Source organism: Chinchilla lanigera, unplaced genomic scaffold (assembly GCF_000276665.1).
Source record: "Chinchilla lanigera isolate Chin_1 unplaced genomic scaffold, ChiLan1.0 scaffold00032, whole genome shotgun sequence".
NCBI lineage: Eukaryota > Metazoa > Chordata > Mammalia > Rodentia > Chinchillidae > Chinchilla > Chinchilla lanigera.
In genome coordinates this window covers 21,693,710-21,709,629 of record NW_004955433.1, presented here as the reverse complement: position 1 = coordinate 21,709,629, position 15,920 = coordinate 21,693,710, and the positions used below count along the sequence as shown (strand labels likewise).

Sequence of the window (15,920 nt, the reverse complement as noted above, 5' to 3'; positions counted from 1 at the left end):
GCCCTGTCTGCGTGGCTGTGGCTCGCATCCACATTGCCCAGTAGGTGCCTTTTGCTCCCAAGTCAGAGGCAAGTCATGATTTTCTCCTCTAAAACCTTACCTTGTCCCATTTCCCACATTTCACTGACAGCATCGCCATTCATCCAAACAAAAAGTATGAGAGGGACCCCTTATGCCTCTCAGCCCCTATACTTCCATAACATTTATTCCTATTGATTCATGTTGGTTTTCCTCTTAATTATCAAGATGAGCACGCCTTCTTTAATATTACTGAAATCACCACCTCATAGGTCTTTTTTTCCTCCTGGGTTACTTCTCCCTCATTAGCTTCAGTAATTTCTATCTTCAATACACATTCTGGCCTCTAAATTGATGTACTATCTTTTTCTCCCACAGAATTTCTTCCAACAATAGAGCTATGAACTCCTTAACAAAACACTAGGCCCCTCTAACAATGGTGTCAGGGACACTGCTCATCTCTCAGCTACCCTTTCTTCACGACCAGCCTTCATTCTGTGTAGCCACTCTGTGACTTGCCTACAGAGCACGGCTACATTTCCCTAAAACCGTATAATCTCCTTTCTTCATACACACACTGAAGTTATTTCATAACTTAGCTTGAACTTCAGTATCTTTTGAAAGTTCTTTGTGACCCCCTAAAACTGAGCTATGCTTGTCTCCTAGACCCCACCTTAGCAGGCAGGGACTACAGCATTTCCTGTGATTTCCATATCGGATCATAATTCTCTATTTAGTTGTCTGTCTTCTTAACTAGATCTTGTGGTTCTTGGGAGCTGAATTTATTTTGGGGCCACCATGCACCCAGATGCTGGTGCTATATCTGGCCAAAAGAATAGATGTGATAATAATTTATTGGGCAAATAAATAGAGTCCTTCAGTATATTTTTAGTAGTCTATTAAGAAGAGGGACTAAGTCACAGACAGAAAAGTCATAGTAATATAAGCTAACAAGTACTATATGCATAGCCTATGTCAGACTCAGACAGTCTTTCATGGTATAAACTCCCTTAAACCTTGCAAAACAAGGTGGACACTAGCAGTATGTAAAATTTTATAAATGAGGAAATTCAGTCTTAGAGAAGACATGTAAGTTGTGTACGGCAGTATAGAATAATTTTTATCCTTGGAATTTCGTCAGTGGAGCGTTTGACTTGACCTGAATCTTGTGTCTTTTACCACTCTCCTCTTCTGCCTGTGCTCTGAATGAATGTGCTACACTACAGACAAAATCATTTCTTCCAAATTAATCTAGCGGCTTTCTCTGCAACCTACATAACTATTGTTAAATATATGGTCATCTCTTGGGATTGCTCTGCATAAATCGCTCAAGCTTTCCCATTTTTTTGATGCTCATATGTTGAGGAGTGTCTATTTGGGAGAAAATTTCAACTTGAGGAGTCCCCAGCTTTTGCTCTCACACCCTCATCAATATTTGTTAGGAAAAACCAGTGAGCGACAACACTTGAGTTGGAAGCAAAGCTGCACTTTCCTACAAATGCACCAGCACGATTTAGAACTTGCATGACTGACTTCTCTTGTATTCACATTTATTGCATTCACTTGATGTGAAGCGCGGTTCAGCCGGCAAAATGTGTCTCTCCAGTGGATATGCCTATGAATGATGATCATCTCATTTCTGCTGAGTCAAATGGGCCTCTTCATCTCACCGGCCCTTTGAATTCTTCAGTAGTGTATTTGAGTGACATTTCCTATTTTTCTAGATAATAAGGACAATTAGAATGAGGTTTCAATGAAACGGAGTCAAAAGTTAAATAGAAAGCACTTGAATTTAATTTCACTTCCAGGAAATCTGTTAGACTTTTTTCCACTGAAAATTAAGAGTAGCCTATTTTGCAGAGCTTTGCATAGTCTTTATTCTCAGAGAAATAAGATATTTCAACACTGGTACAATAAGCATTGTGATAAGGGGTGTCTGGTCAAAGGTCTACGTTAAAAATAAAGAAAGGTTGATACAGGTGGAACACCATTTGGGGGGTTCAGGATAGGCTTCTGGTTTTAAGGAGAGGAATTGTATGCCTCTTGAGAAAGAAGAGCTATTTCATGTTTCTGGTGTAAGATCTAGGAAGAACAAAATAAAACTAATTAACAATTTTAGCTCAAGTCTCAGATTCGTGATCCCTGATCAGGATGCTGTTGTTTCTTGACCTGGTACCTCTGACTTGCCACACACGTAGAGGTGAAAGGAGCTTTCCCTAGCCTTAAGGAGTTTATAGTCTAGCAGCTTCTTAGAGAGCAGTCAAAATTTGAGTTCGTAGGGCAAAGAGGAGAGAGAGACTTTAAAGAAAAATGTGGTGGAATAGCTTGGGTTCTCAGATAGGATCCGCTTTCTGGCTAATGTCCAGAAAAATAGACTCAAGCTTCAGCTTTCATTCCTGGAACACCTGTATAATTTAGGTACCTCCTCAGATAAAGGGAGGAATTACCTTGGCAGCTACAGAAGAGAGATCTCTGGCTTGCTGTTTTTTGTGAATAGGGTCTTAGAGCCCAGAGCCCAGAAATGAATGTTTTAGAAAAGTGAAAGTGATGTGCTCTTAGCAAAAGAAGACCATACACACGTCCATACCCTGCTGAGTAATAATCAGCAGGGGCCTCTAGTGAAGGGTCACCCAGTTATCTCATTTGAATAGAAGTCACTCCCAGAAAGCTGCTGGGGGGCTGCAATTCACCTGCGCTGGTGAATCCACAGTGCTCGGCATTATCCCTAACAGCTTGAGATGTGGATGTCGGCAGTCAGGTGCCTAACCCTCTGTGCCTGCTGGGCCTGTCTGTGAATGCACATTTCCTATTTCAGGATATAGGCCACTGTGGGGAAAAAGGCCAAGTGTCTGTCTATAGCTGGTGTCACTGGAATCATAAACAGACACTTAGTTCACTTGTTGACCATACCCTGCAGCTCTTCAGTGTGTAAAATGTGACTGCCCCTACTGAATTCAGCGAACAATTACATGAAGCTCTTATATGCTGGGCAAAGCGGGTATTCTGCCACTGCCCAAAATCAAAAATAAAGGAAAAATCTCAACCACATTGGAAGATCTTTGACCTTGTTTTATTTAACTAATGACAGAGACAGAGAGGAGCAATCACTCCCAACAATTTCAATGAAAGGTGAGATTTATTGTGAACGTCCATGTGCCAGACACTGTGTTCCAGGGTCTGCAGTTATGCGCTTGCTTTATGTCACCACAGCTTTGATTGGTGAAGGCTAAAATCTTGCTGAGCATCATGTGCTTAAAAATGAGTGGAAAGAGTGTCTCCTTTCTTGAGTATAACTCTGCAGTACCCGTGTTGATCAATAGTTCTCTTTCACTTTTTTTTACCTTGACTTTCAGTCTTAATCAAGTTGTGTGGGAAGAAATTGGGGGGAAATTTGCATTGCATACAACATGAAAAGATGATCTTTAAAAAGGTGAAATTGGTGGTCTCTCCATAATTATCATCATCATTATCATCATCATCATCATCATCATCATCATTTTGGTGTGGTCATCTCCTAAGTCTCTGCTTGGGTTCTATAGAAAATTTAGCTGACTCTACCTAAGGTAGTGACAGGCAGCTAAATGTATTTGTTGAATTACAGGTACAATTAAAGAAAGGAAAGTAGAGCTCTTTGATATGTTCTTTCCTCAACTATCTCTGGAAAATCATCTCTATTTTATTTCCTTGAATTAAGTACCAGGGATGCACAAAAACAAAGTTCCTATGTATCGACATGTCTTGGTTACTTTTCTCTTGTTGCTGGGACAAAATGCCTGATGCCCAAAATTAAGAAAGGAAAGGCTCACAGTTTGTGGAGGTTTCAGTCCATATCTGGCTGGCTCCAAGGCACAGTGGCACATGGCACAGGACAATAGTTCATGGTGGTAGAAAACAGCAAAAGCAGCAAGAGGGAAGAGGCAGGAGTAGCAGAGAGCAAGCCTCTTTCCCTCCCTTATATTGTATGCAAACTACCTGCCCTAGAGTGGGTGTTGCATACAAACCCATAATCCCAGCATGGATGATGAATCAATCAAAAACTCCAGAAGACCGCCCCATGACTGCACTAGACATTGGATGGACATCTACACACAAAACATAACACAACATCATAGTGAAACTGAAGTCCTTGCCTTTGAAGAAGTTCCTTTCTGGTAACTGAGTGGTTGGCAGACAAATAACCATGGAACTGAGTCACTTCCAGATAGTTCCATGAATCTGTGGGAAGACACAGGCTGATTCTGCTAGAAGAAAGCAGGAGAGGCTTCAGCAAGGCCGTGATCTTCAGGTTTAGACTCAAGCCTGAGTAGTAATTTACATGGAACAGGAGACTAGGAAATACTTACTAGTCAAAGGGACCAGTACAGCGATGGTTAAATAGATGAAGTTAGCTTAAAATTCAAAATGTGAAAAAGGTCTACAGTGAAGTCTCTTCTAATTTCTTCTTCAATTTTCTTCCTTGGATTTAACAAATATTTTTGGTTTGTGTGTGACTTTCTGGAAAGTTTCTAGGCAACTACTAACACGTACTTCCATGTAGCTATGTGTCTCACATTTGTATGTGTAAATAGGTAGTAATTAACTGTAAACAGTGTTCTGTGCATCATCCCATACCTTGATTTTTTAAAAAATGCTTTTCCCTTGGTTTGCTTGCACTTGTCTGATTTGAAGTGTATTTTTTTTTGCTTTTAAAATATTCCAAACTTAAAGAAGAAAATTTCAAAAGTTATATAATGAATGCTTGTGAACACTTCATCTAGACTCACTGATTTTTAAAGATCATCTAGCCATGCCTCATGCAATGATTTTATGAATTTAATCTGTAATCAAGGTACAGCTTGAGTGTCAGTTAAGCAGAAACCCAAGCAAGCTTCTGTGCTTGGGACTTATTTAAGGAGAGAGCAGGGATGTATTTTCAGCTGAGAACATATTTCTCTCAGTGGCAGTTTTTCTGAGCTCCCATATGCAGCAGAATCACCCCCAGGTTAGAGATGGTAGGAGCCCCTCTCTGGGTCACTTGATCTTTATGGAAGGATTTGGCCTTGTCTCTTCTTCAAGGACTCAGCAAGAAAGAGTGTTCCATGTCTGTAAGCTCCCTGTGCTTGCCTTCTGGGACCAGTGATCCATGTTAGCAATAGACAGTCTAGTTGAAATCTAATCACTTCATTTCCGACAACCAGCCATTTAGATAGCATTATCTCTTCTGTTCTGCTTGTCAGAGTCAACATGGCATCTTAAAGGCTGGTGTAGGATTCCCTCATTTTAAAGATCAAAGCACCTGAGCACTGCCTGAGTTATCTGTGCATTTCCTCTGTGTATTACATGACAAGGGATAGTCTGTACTCAAAGCAAGAGGGACTTTGAATACTGTGATAGGCAGGAAGTAACTTAATAAGACAATCTGATAGGGTTTTGTGGCCATGTGCTCTGGATAAGAGAATTGCTTTTGAATATTCTTTCATGCATTCTTTCATCAATTAATTCCTGAAAGCTTTCCTGACATTCTTCCGTGCTTTGTGCCAAGACACGTGCACGGCCTTTGTGGACGGGGTCCTCAGGATGTACTAAGGTGACAAATAAACATCTCTCAGTTGAAGACAACAAGTGAATCTGATTATGGAAGGATGAAATTTCCAAAAACTGACTGCCTAGCCTTCATTCATTCATTCATATATTAGATGCCCATGGTTTAGGTCTTCATTTTATACAATATTTTTGTGTACCCCTTTGAATAAGAACAATGAAGTTTGTATTCTCTCAAAATTCATGAGCCAGTTGGGGGTATTCTCTGCTTCCTTGTGAATCTAAGTTGAGCCAGTCAGGAAGGTCCAGGCATCCTCAGAGTGTTTCAGGAGGAAATCAGGCCATGGTCCACCAGACTGCCCTAGCCTTATATGATACCTAGGCCAAAGAATAGCCATTTCCTCTGGAGGCAACTAATCCAAATTGCTCTCTGTCCTCTGGAGAACTTAGAACTGAAGACAATGTGAAATGGGGAGCAGAGAAGGAACCAGAGAAGTAACAAGATGCAGAGAAGCAGAGAAGTAACAGGTAAAGTAACAAGGAGCCAGAGAAGTAACAAGCCACACTAAAATCCGCTACCAATTTATCATGTCCGCTGAGGATCCCAAAGGTTACAAGCAGACACCTGGAAGATACCTTCATTTGGAAGCTTTAGAGAAATTGTAGAGGGGCCAGTGAGTTCATCTTTTCGAGAGGCTTTGACTTTTTGTATCTAAGCACCTTTCCAAATACTGTTATGTTACCATAGCAACAGTTCTTATACTTTTTATTTTACAGAAAAAGAAATGTTTTAAGAATTTGGCCACTCACTTGCAAGGGCTAGTGAGAAGGTACCTCTCTAAATGAATGTCTAACAGATTTCCTGAAGTGTCATATTTTTGTCCATAACAGTATTTCAGGCCACTTAACACTCCTAACCATTTTTTCAGAATTTCTTCTTTAAAATATGGATTCAAGATTGCTATTCATGTCTCTAAAATTGTTTATCTTGTTCTTGGGCAATGAAAGAAAAAAAGAAAAAAACAACCTTTGTGGCTTATACAATGTTACTCCCATCAGGAGTTTGAACTGGGCTACACGTATTTATGTGCCAGTCCTTCTTCCATGGTGACAAGCACCCTATGGCATTTGCTCAAGATTGGCCAAGCTGACTGCTGTTCAAAGTCATGGGAGCAAGTCCAGATCCATGTTCTCTTCCCTCATGCTTCTCCATGGAACTCCAGCTTGGTTTCTCTAATCCAGATTATATCAAGTTTCTTCAATCTGAAATTCAAACTGCAGAAGTTTATAGTCCTGCTCAGGATCACTTGCAAAGTCCCTTGCTGGTTACTAAGACTGGCACAGTCCATTCTCATCTCCAGAAGCCCCCATCCATGCTCTCATTTAACACTCTATGCATATCGCATTAGTGGAAGTCCCTGGACAACAGATAACGTTCAGATATTGATTTCAGCACACACATTTTCAAGTCCTGCCCCCATTTGGTTGGGTGTAGAAAGAAAGATCTTCTCCAGGTGGGTTCCAGGCCCATAAAAGAGTTTATCACTTCTGCTCTCTCTTTACAGAGGCCTTGGTTGCTCGAGTTCTCATTATAACTTCCAAGGGCCCTGAGCATGATTTTACTTGAGAGCACCTTTTTTTCATTAAAACACTAAAACTATATTTTATGAATATTTTGGTATACAGATAAATATACTTCACTACCCTTAAAGTTCATTTATTTCCCAGTTTAAAAAATTACTAAACTTCTGTGGGCCCTCTAAAATTATTGTGGGCCTCAGGCACGTGTTCGCTCTTCTGCTGGAGAAGTCTGTGTTGCTGTTTCTCTGTTAACACATTACCACTTACTTGTCTTCAAGCCTGCAAGAGCCTTGAGAAGAGAATTTAGATGTTTAACTCAGTGGTATCTATTGCAGGGTGCACATGATGCTTGGTCAATAGGCTTTCACAGGAATAAGATGTGGTCTCCATCTTCAAGGCCTGCCAATGCTGAGAGTTGTTTTAGATTCTTCCTGTTAGGCTAATCGTGTGCCAAGTCCATTTTCAATCAGAAAGTATCCTCCCAGTCCTTTAAAGTCTGTAGAGATTCCTTTGAATTATCCACTGTCATCCTCTGAGGTAAATATTATCCTCATGCTGTAGAAAAATAAACCGAGGCTCAAAGAAGTTAAGCAGAGCCTAAGAAATAGAGTTACTCCCTGATAGGGTCATATATGGTACATGCCAGAGCCAGGATTCTACTCTTTGTCTCTCCCCTACCCATTCCAGTTTTTCTATAAAATCACAACCCAAGTTACATCAGAAATATCTACATTCTCATTTAAGTATTTTGTATGTATCAGGATCAGTTGATACCAATAGGGAGAAGCACTTCTAAACTCAACACTACATGTGTTAGTCAACTTCCCATTTCTGTAACGATTACTTGAGGTAAATCAAGAAAGATTTACTTTGGCTCACAGTTTCAAGGGTACAGTCCATACTCAGTTGGCTCAATTTTTTTTTTTTTTTTTTTTTTACCGTGTGTGTGTGTGTGTTTTGGGGGAACAGAGTGCTGCAGCAAAGAGGATCATAATAGGAGGGACCATGTGGCAGTGTAAAGATGCTTCCCTCTTGGTGGGTGGGAAACAAGGTGAGAGAGGAGGACTCAGATCACAGTATCTCTTTAGGGACACCTTTAGTGACCTAACTTTCTCAAACTAAGCCCTACTTCCTAAAAGTTTTATCACTTTCCAGTAGGCTAAAAATGAAACCTTCAACACATGACCTTTTGGACTGTTTAAGATCTGAAATCAAAATATTATACTCCTGGTCCCCAAGATTCCTATCTCACAGTATAAAATGAATTTATTCTATCTCTAAGAGGCCCTGGAATCTTAAGTTTTCTAGCACTGCTCCAAATGTCCATGTGTAAAATTTCATCTGATACTTAAAGTTAATTCTCAGCCACGAACCCCTGTAAGAATAAAATGAACTTTAGGTATTTGCAAGATATAGTAGCACAGGATAAACATTCCTAGTCCAAAATATAGAAATAAGGATATAGAATGGAGGGGCTAGATTTTAAAAAGATGGAAATCTAGCCAGGTAAATGTTAAGTCTTATAGTTCTACCTCCAACATCCAGGGCATATGGTGTGAAGGCACAAATTTCAGGGAGTTCAGGGAACCTCATCTTTGTAGCCACACAATTGCAGCCCGTTTGGTCTCTCACTTGCGCTAGTTCTTATTACTGCTTGTGGCTTCCGGTGGTAGATGATCCATGTTGCTGTCATCTCTACCTGTCTGGGTTATCTCTTCAATTTCAGCTTTCCTGTCAGAGCTTCATGTTACATCATATCAGTGGCTGCTTGCAGAGACATCTGTCCTTTCCCATGCTGCCTTATCTCTCAGTCTTTCCTTTGAAATCTTGGTGCAAGTCTGTATGACTCCATAATTCTTGCATTCTGCATGCCTGAAAAATCAGCACTGTGTGGAAATTACCAGCATTTGCTGCCTTGTGAGCTCTACCCAGGCTTAGACCATGGCTGCAGCAGCCACTGAGTATGGACAGTTTAAAACTAAAAGGAATCCCGGGGGAAAATTCTGTAGGCAATCCTGTGTGATGAGGTTACCATAAGCAGCACTTCTCAAAAGATAGTCCTTGAAAGATTACATCTTATACCTGTAAGCAACAGTGGGTAGGGTTTTGTTGATTTCTGAGATGGCCTTGAGCCATCTTTTCTTTGTGTTGCAAAGGACTTGGCTCCTTTTTAATAGCACTAATCTCTTCAGCAATTGCATCTCCTTGGCCTGAACTTTATTTTGGCTTTTTTTCTGGCCAAACTACAAGGTTTTCAAATATTTGTTTGCTTTGCTTTTTGCTCCTGTTTCTCACTGTAAATTTGACTAAAAATTGCCAGAAATATCTATGCCAAACCTGAAGTTTGTGCTACTTGAAATTTCCTTCACCAGATTTATTAGGCTGTCACTATTAAATTCAATCTCTTATATAATCTTATGGCATGGAAAAAGGGTAGACTCATACTTTGCCAGAATGTAACAATGTGTGTGCTCTCATCAAGTTCCCAGTACAGGCTCATTTCTATCTAAGACCTCATGAACACAGCCTTTACTCTCTGTACTTCTATCTCAGCACTCTTGTCTTCTTAGCTTTTACCAGTTTGACTGCTCCAACTCTGTTTACAGTACTCCAGGCTTTCTCTAATCTGATCCTGCAAATCTTTCCAGATTTCCCCCACAAACAAATTCTAAAAGCTTCTTAATGACATTGTGAGTTAGTTGTAGTCACAGGCTGAGTCCCACTCCTGGTACCAATTTTCTATGTTAGTCACCTAGCATTATAGTAATCACCTGAGATATATCTCCTTGAAGAGGAAAAGTTTATTTTGACTCATAAGTTCAGAGGTTTCAGTCCATGGTCTGCTAGCACTATTGTTTTTAGGCTTATGGTGGGACAGCATCCTGACAATAACAAGTTAGTAGAGCACATTGCTCATTTCATGATCTCTGTGAAGCAAACGAGAGAACAGGGGCTGGTGCTCCAACACCCCTTACATGGCCTGCCCAAGTGGCAACTTTATTATGCTAGGTCTAATCTCCCAAATGTTCCATCACACCCTATTTAGTACTATGAGCTGGTGGCCAAGCTTTTAGCACATGGACATTTACAGGACATTCGATATCCAAATCATAGCAATACACTACCTAGTTCCCCATTTGCTGAAGGAATGGTAGTTCCAGCTTCTGAGAGTACTCTTGTCAGATAATCTCCAGCTTAGCCTTTTCAAGATGTTCATCCCTTGTAGCTTCTACCTCTTAAAGTGCTGCCTCTGCTGAACTAGCCCACATTAGAGGATGACCTTTTGGACTGTTTAAGATCTGAAATCAAAATATTATACTCCTGGTCCCCAAGATGATCCCCAAGTAAAGGTTTGTCCATCTCAGTTCTACTCAAGATGCTTTTGAAGGCCATTATTAGCCTAGAGGACCATGTGGGATACTTGGAGCAGTTGTTGGGTTGCATGGTGTCACCTTCTCTGTAAGTATGCTCTGGTTTTTCTTGCCTTTTCCCCAAGTGTTCTTCTCAAGGACATGACTAATAGGTATGCCAGTGCTAAATTCCATCTCAAGTTGGTGTCTCAGAGAATCAAACCTGTGACAAACTCTACTGAGTATCTTGCAACAAGATTTCTGTGTCTGTGCATGAATGCAGCCATTTCACTTGTTTCTTTATTGTTTTCATTCAATGCTTATTTATATGATGCTTAGCACTGTGTTATGTGCCAAGATATTGTAGTGCACAAGACAGCAAAGATCCCCTGGTCTCATGGATCTTAAGTGGCTTTTACTCTGAAAACAAATTTTTAATTGTGTTTCTACCCTTTAATTGTGCATCTCCCAGATCGTTCTTGTCTCCCTATCACTTAGATAGAGGGGCAAACGAAATCTCCTATTGCCTGAGCTCTGCTGACAACTTTGTAGATTAAATGCTACTTCTAAGAGATTGGTAGAGTGTCTCAGTAGCCTTTCCTTTAATATTTCTGGTACTTCCCTCACTGTGGGTCCAGAGTTAAGTCTAGGTTATGGGGAACTCACACTGCACCAGGAGAATGGGCTGAAGTGGCTGCCAGAGTGTATTTTGTCCACTAGTAGAAGTGGAATTGAAAAGATAAGATGAAAGGTAATCAGGCCTGTTTCCTTTCCAGCAAAATGAATAAGGAGTATACAGTGAAAGAAGGGGAGGATTTCTTGGCATTGCCATAGTTCTTACTAATGGCATTCCATCTGAATTGGAATCAAACCTGGACCCTTGACTATGCTGCCACTTCTCTCCTTGCTATGTTCTGTCCTCACTTCTTCCTCTGCTCACTGGGCCAATTGGGCTGGCAGAAGGACTGCTCAAGAGGTGATTGGGCTGTGAGGGCACTAACCCCATCAATGGGCTACCTCAGTGATGAATGTATCAGACATCAGAACTATATCTGACCTCCGACTCTTTCCTCTTGGCTCTGTCCTCTCTGTCTCTTCTGTTCTTCCTTACTGGATGCCATGAGTTGAGCAGCTTCCTTCTGTCAGACCCTTCAACCGTGATGTTTCTACCTTGGAGTCAGCCCAACATGGACTGAAACCTCTGAAACTGTGAGCCTCAATAAATCTCTCTTCCTTTAAATTTCAGGTGTCAGACACTTTGTCCCAGCAACAGGAAATTCTGACCAGTACACTCATCCACTCCCCAGCATGGGGCTATTGCTGCCCCTTGAGCAGAGTCAACTCCTTCTAGCTTCATGGGCTTTGAATTTCCAGCCTTCTCCATCCTGGCATCCTCTCCTCATGTCTGGTTCCTTCTTATCACTTAGTGCTGAGCTTAAATGTCCACACGTGAGATGGTGTTTCTGACCTCACAGCCTCTAAATCAACACCCTCCACCCACTCTAAAGTCCTTTGAATTTTCATCATTCTGTCTAATTTTTCCCAACCACTACTGGGTTTGTGAATACTATATCTATATCTTGTTATTTGACTTTTGTATTGTCTGTCTCCCAGGTGAGTATGTGACCCCCAAGAGTTTTTACATGATCTTTCCTTACCTTCCCATATGCTCTTTCTTTACCTTCCCATATGTTCTGAGTGTCAAGAGCAATGCCATCCACATTCACAGAAGCTCCATAAACATTTCTTGAATTAATCATAAAGGTAATGCGTAATTATTGCACATTTCCATTATGAATTAACAGGACTACTGTGGTTGGATGTCTACCAGGGCACAATGTAGGGCAGAGAGCTGAAGCCGATGCTCAGTGAAATTGTTGGGTTGAGAAGAATCTTCACTAATCTCTTGCTCTGAGCTCCTCCTGGACCACCAGTCAGATATGAGTGGCACTGGTTCCCAGTACACTCCATTCTCAGGAAGCCAACAGCTGCATAACAGCTCCTCTGCATGTGCATCTGTGCGTTAACATGGGCCTTTTGGGCCTGCCATGGCTTGCATGACTATCTCCCTGCAAGAAAAACTGTACATCTGTAATACCCCAGAAAACTGGGACTGACATGTAGCTCAGTACCCAAAGTGGTTTCACTCAAGCAAACACAAGGAATAATAGCCATGTACTTAAATGCTTGAGTAGGTATCAATTGGAAGAACGTTCCAGTAATCCATGTTTATAAAGCCTGTTAGCATGAATTTTTGAAATAGCACTTACTCCACTTTATTCTTGACAAATGGAGTTTGTAACCATTGAGATATTTTATTTCAATTATGTGCCGGTGTTGTAGAGAGGTTTCTGACAATAACAAGGCATAAGCCATTTTTATTGTGCTTCTATCACTGTTCCTGTTGTTAATCTCAACTGGACAGTTCATTAAGATGAAAAATTAACAGCACATGCTTTGGGGAGAATAATCGTGGAACATGACAGCTTGCGGAGGCATCGGCATTCAGAGAAGCAGACAGATGACAAACGTGTAGCTCTTCAGAAGAAGTGGCATTTGGCTAATCAGTTAGTACCCATGTGTTTATCAAACAACTACTTGTGTGTTTAGCCCTGAGCTGCAATGCTAAGGGAAAAATAAAATACAGGAACCGTGGTCATTGCCCTCCAAGAATATACTACCTATTGTGGAAGGGTAACAGGATTTCAATTTTCAGTGAAGGAGCCCCAGAGAAGTATTCAAGTGCCTGACACTTTGGATCTGGCTGTAAGCTTAGGGAACAGTCAATGTGGACTGTAGAGACTTCAAAGAGTAGAAAGATGTTTATTAGTGAAATATGTTCTATAATCGGGAACTGCTAATGGCTAAGAGGTTGCTTTTGGAGGGATGATAAAAATCTTCTGAAATTAGTGACCATGTATGAAGAAATTTGTAAACATGGTAAGAAATACTGTATACTGTAGTAGGGTGAATTTTATGATATGTGAATTATATCTTAATTAAGCTTGTTATTATTTTAAAGTACTCTCTACAGATAACATAGCAAAATTATAATAAATTTCATTATATATTCATAGAAGTGGGCTTAGCAGGATAGTAGGCCAAAAGGACAGGGCAAGCAATGGAAACGGAAGACTTCTTTTTTTTCTTTCTTTTTTTTTTTTTTGGTTTTTCTCTGGTACCGGGAACCGAACTCATGACCTTGCGCATGCCAGGCAGGCGCTTTTGCAGCTGAGCTAAATCCCCAGCCCCAGAAACAGAAGACTTCTTTCATGAGGTATGAGTGGATATGTCCATTCCACAGATGAGGAAACTAAGAGTTAGAGCAGTTTGTGTCTGGCCCAAGAGGCCACTGTTGGTAAATAATGGGACTGGGGCATCACCTGTAGATTTTCAGGCTCTAGTGAGTGAATATTTCCTACTCTATCCTGCTGCAACATGGAAAAGACAGATCCTAGATTGTAGGAGTAACACAGATGGTAAAAACAATAACCGTGACTCACCACAGCAGACTGTTTTAAAATTTGGTAAGTGCCTTCTTCTATGTTCTTACAGCGTCCCTGAGACAGCTGTGTGTGGCTGCAGAGGAGGAACATGTCTCAGGAGAAAGGAGGATGGGAAGAAAAACACCAAGTCTCCAGACTGCCTAAAAAAACCTCTGCATTCTCTCTTCCGTACATTTGAAGGGTTTCCTCCGTGCTTTCACCTCCATTTCCAGCTGTCTTTCCTTAGACGTTCCTAGGCATCCTACTTCCCCAGTGCAAGAACGATTTCTAAGGGAAAACTTAGAAATGTGGGACCACAGATATCTAGAAACAAGGCTTAGAGTCAGATGTGCTGTGTGGTAACTATAGAAGTGTTATTGGCTTTCGCCTTTGTAGAAGGAGAAGATATGCATCACGACAGTAAATCACACATCTAGATTAAAGCCATTTAAATCATTACCTCCACTGTGCTTCAAGATAGTGTTTTTGATGTTATTCTCAGCTTACGCATGAAAACGATGGGTCAAATTTTCATCCTGGTGAGCAGCACCAAACTGAGTCAGGATTTGTAAATACTGCTGCACTGAATTTATTTTCATGGGGACGTTTTCTTCCCCTCAGACAGTGCAATGACAGCATCCCTGGAAATCACAGAGGAGTCAGGATGTATTAACCTAAGCAGTCAGATCAAAACAAAAGCTCCACTTAGGATCCTGCCAGAACTCTAGTCACTGCAGCTCCCACTGTTTCAGTCCGTTCAGGAAGTGCAAATAAAATTAGATGTAAAAAGGAAGTGGGACTTAGGAAATGCAAGTCTTAAGAAGCAAGCATCCTTTCCTCATACCTTTGTACTTGTGTTAGCTTTAAAGGAATTAAAAGAACAATACATTAAAGAAAGGATTAATGCTTCCTGAAATGTGCCCCTGCTGATGGAGGAGTGTTTGTTTGTTTTTGTCTTACTAAAGGGTTTAGAAAGAAGACCTGACCCAGAAGCAGGTTCTAATCGTGTGTTTAACATTTACCAGACAATTGACTGCTCTGTGCTTTTCTGCTCGTTTGTCAAATATGACCCATGGTGGTAATAATCCATATCCATGCCATAGAGATTTTGTGAGGACCAACCAAAGTGTTATCTCTGATGTACCTGGACCAGTGCCTGTCACACTGAAAGGCTCCTGAAACAGGAGCCAGGATAACAGTCATGGCAGCACATGAGTCTGTACAATTTCAGATTTCCAGGTGTTTCCAATTTTGGGGTGGTGTAGACAGAGGATGCAGTGACCGATGGAATCCAGGTCACAGTTCGGTTTTTCCCAGTGTGTGCTGGGAGCCTTGTCAGCTCTTGCTGGTGGTGACAGTATTAGTGTCTCAAGAGACTCTGCTGCCCTACATATTGGTCACTGTGGGCAGATTTTTTTTTTTTTCCCTTTTGATAGGGGGACAGTGGCTGTAAAAATGCTGTGCAGAATACAGAAGCAGTGCAGTGTCTTTGAAGAGAAGTGAGTTGTGGTAGGAATGCGCTGACCTGGAGTGCAAATTCATGTTTGCTTCCAGCTGTATAACTTCGGACAATTTCTCATGCATGACCTCGTTTTCCCTTTCTGTACAGAACAAGGAGGAAACAGTGATGATCTCAACCACCTTGCAGGGCTGACGAAGGACTTCCATTTTTAACCTGGTGAAATTTTATGTGCCTTCCTTTATCCTCAGTGCAACAGAGCACAGCACATAGGATCAAGAACCCTGATAATGCTCTGTGTGCGTCATTCAATTTCTTTGTACCCTAACTGTGTGCCCCCAATTGTGTGATTTCACTCCATGCGGCTTCAGTTTTCTCATCTTATAAGTGGGTGTTTTAGTTTCTCGCTGCTGTTGTAACAAACTACCACAGAGGAGAGCTTAAAACACTAAGAACTTTGTCATCTTAGAGTTTTGAATATCTGAAATTCAAAATGAGTGCTCGGGA

General features: G+C 41.0%; 1 protein-coding gene across 2 annotated transcripts in view; it reads left to right on the top strand.

Annotated features, from left to right (window-relative positions):
- Cdh11 (cadherin 11, type 2, OB-cadherin (osteoblast)) overlaps positions 1-15,920 on the top strand; it is a 157,060-nt gene that overhangs the window by 61,339 nt on the left and 79,801 nt on the right. The gene's annotated exons all lie outside the window — the stretch shown is intronic.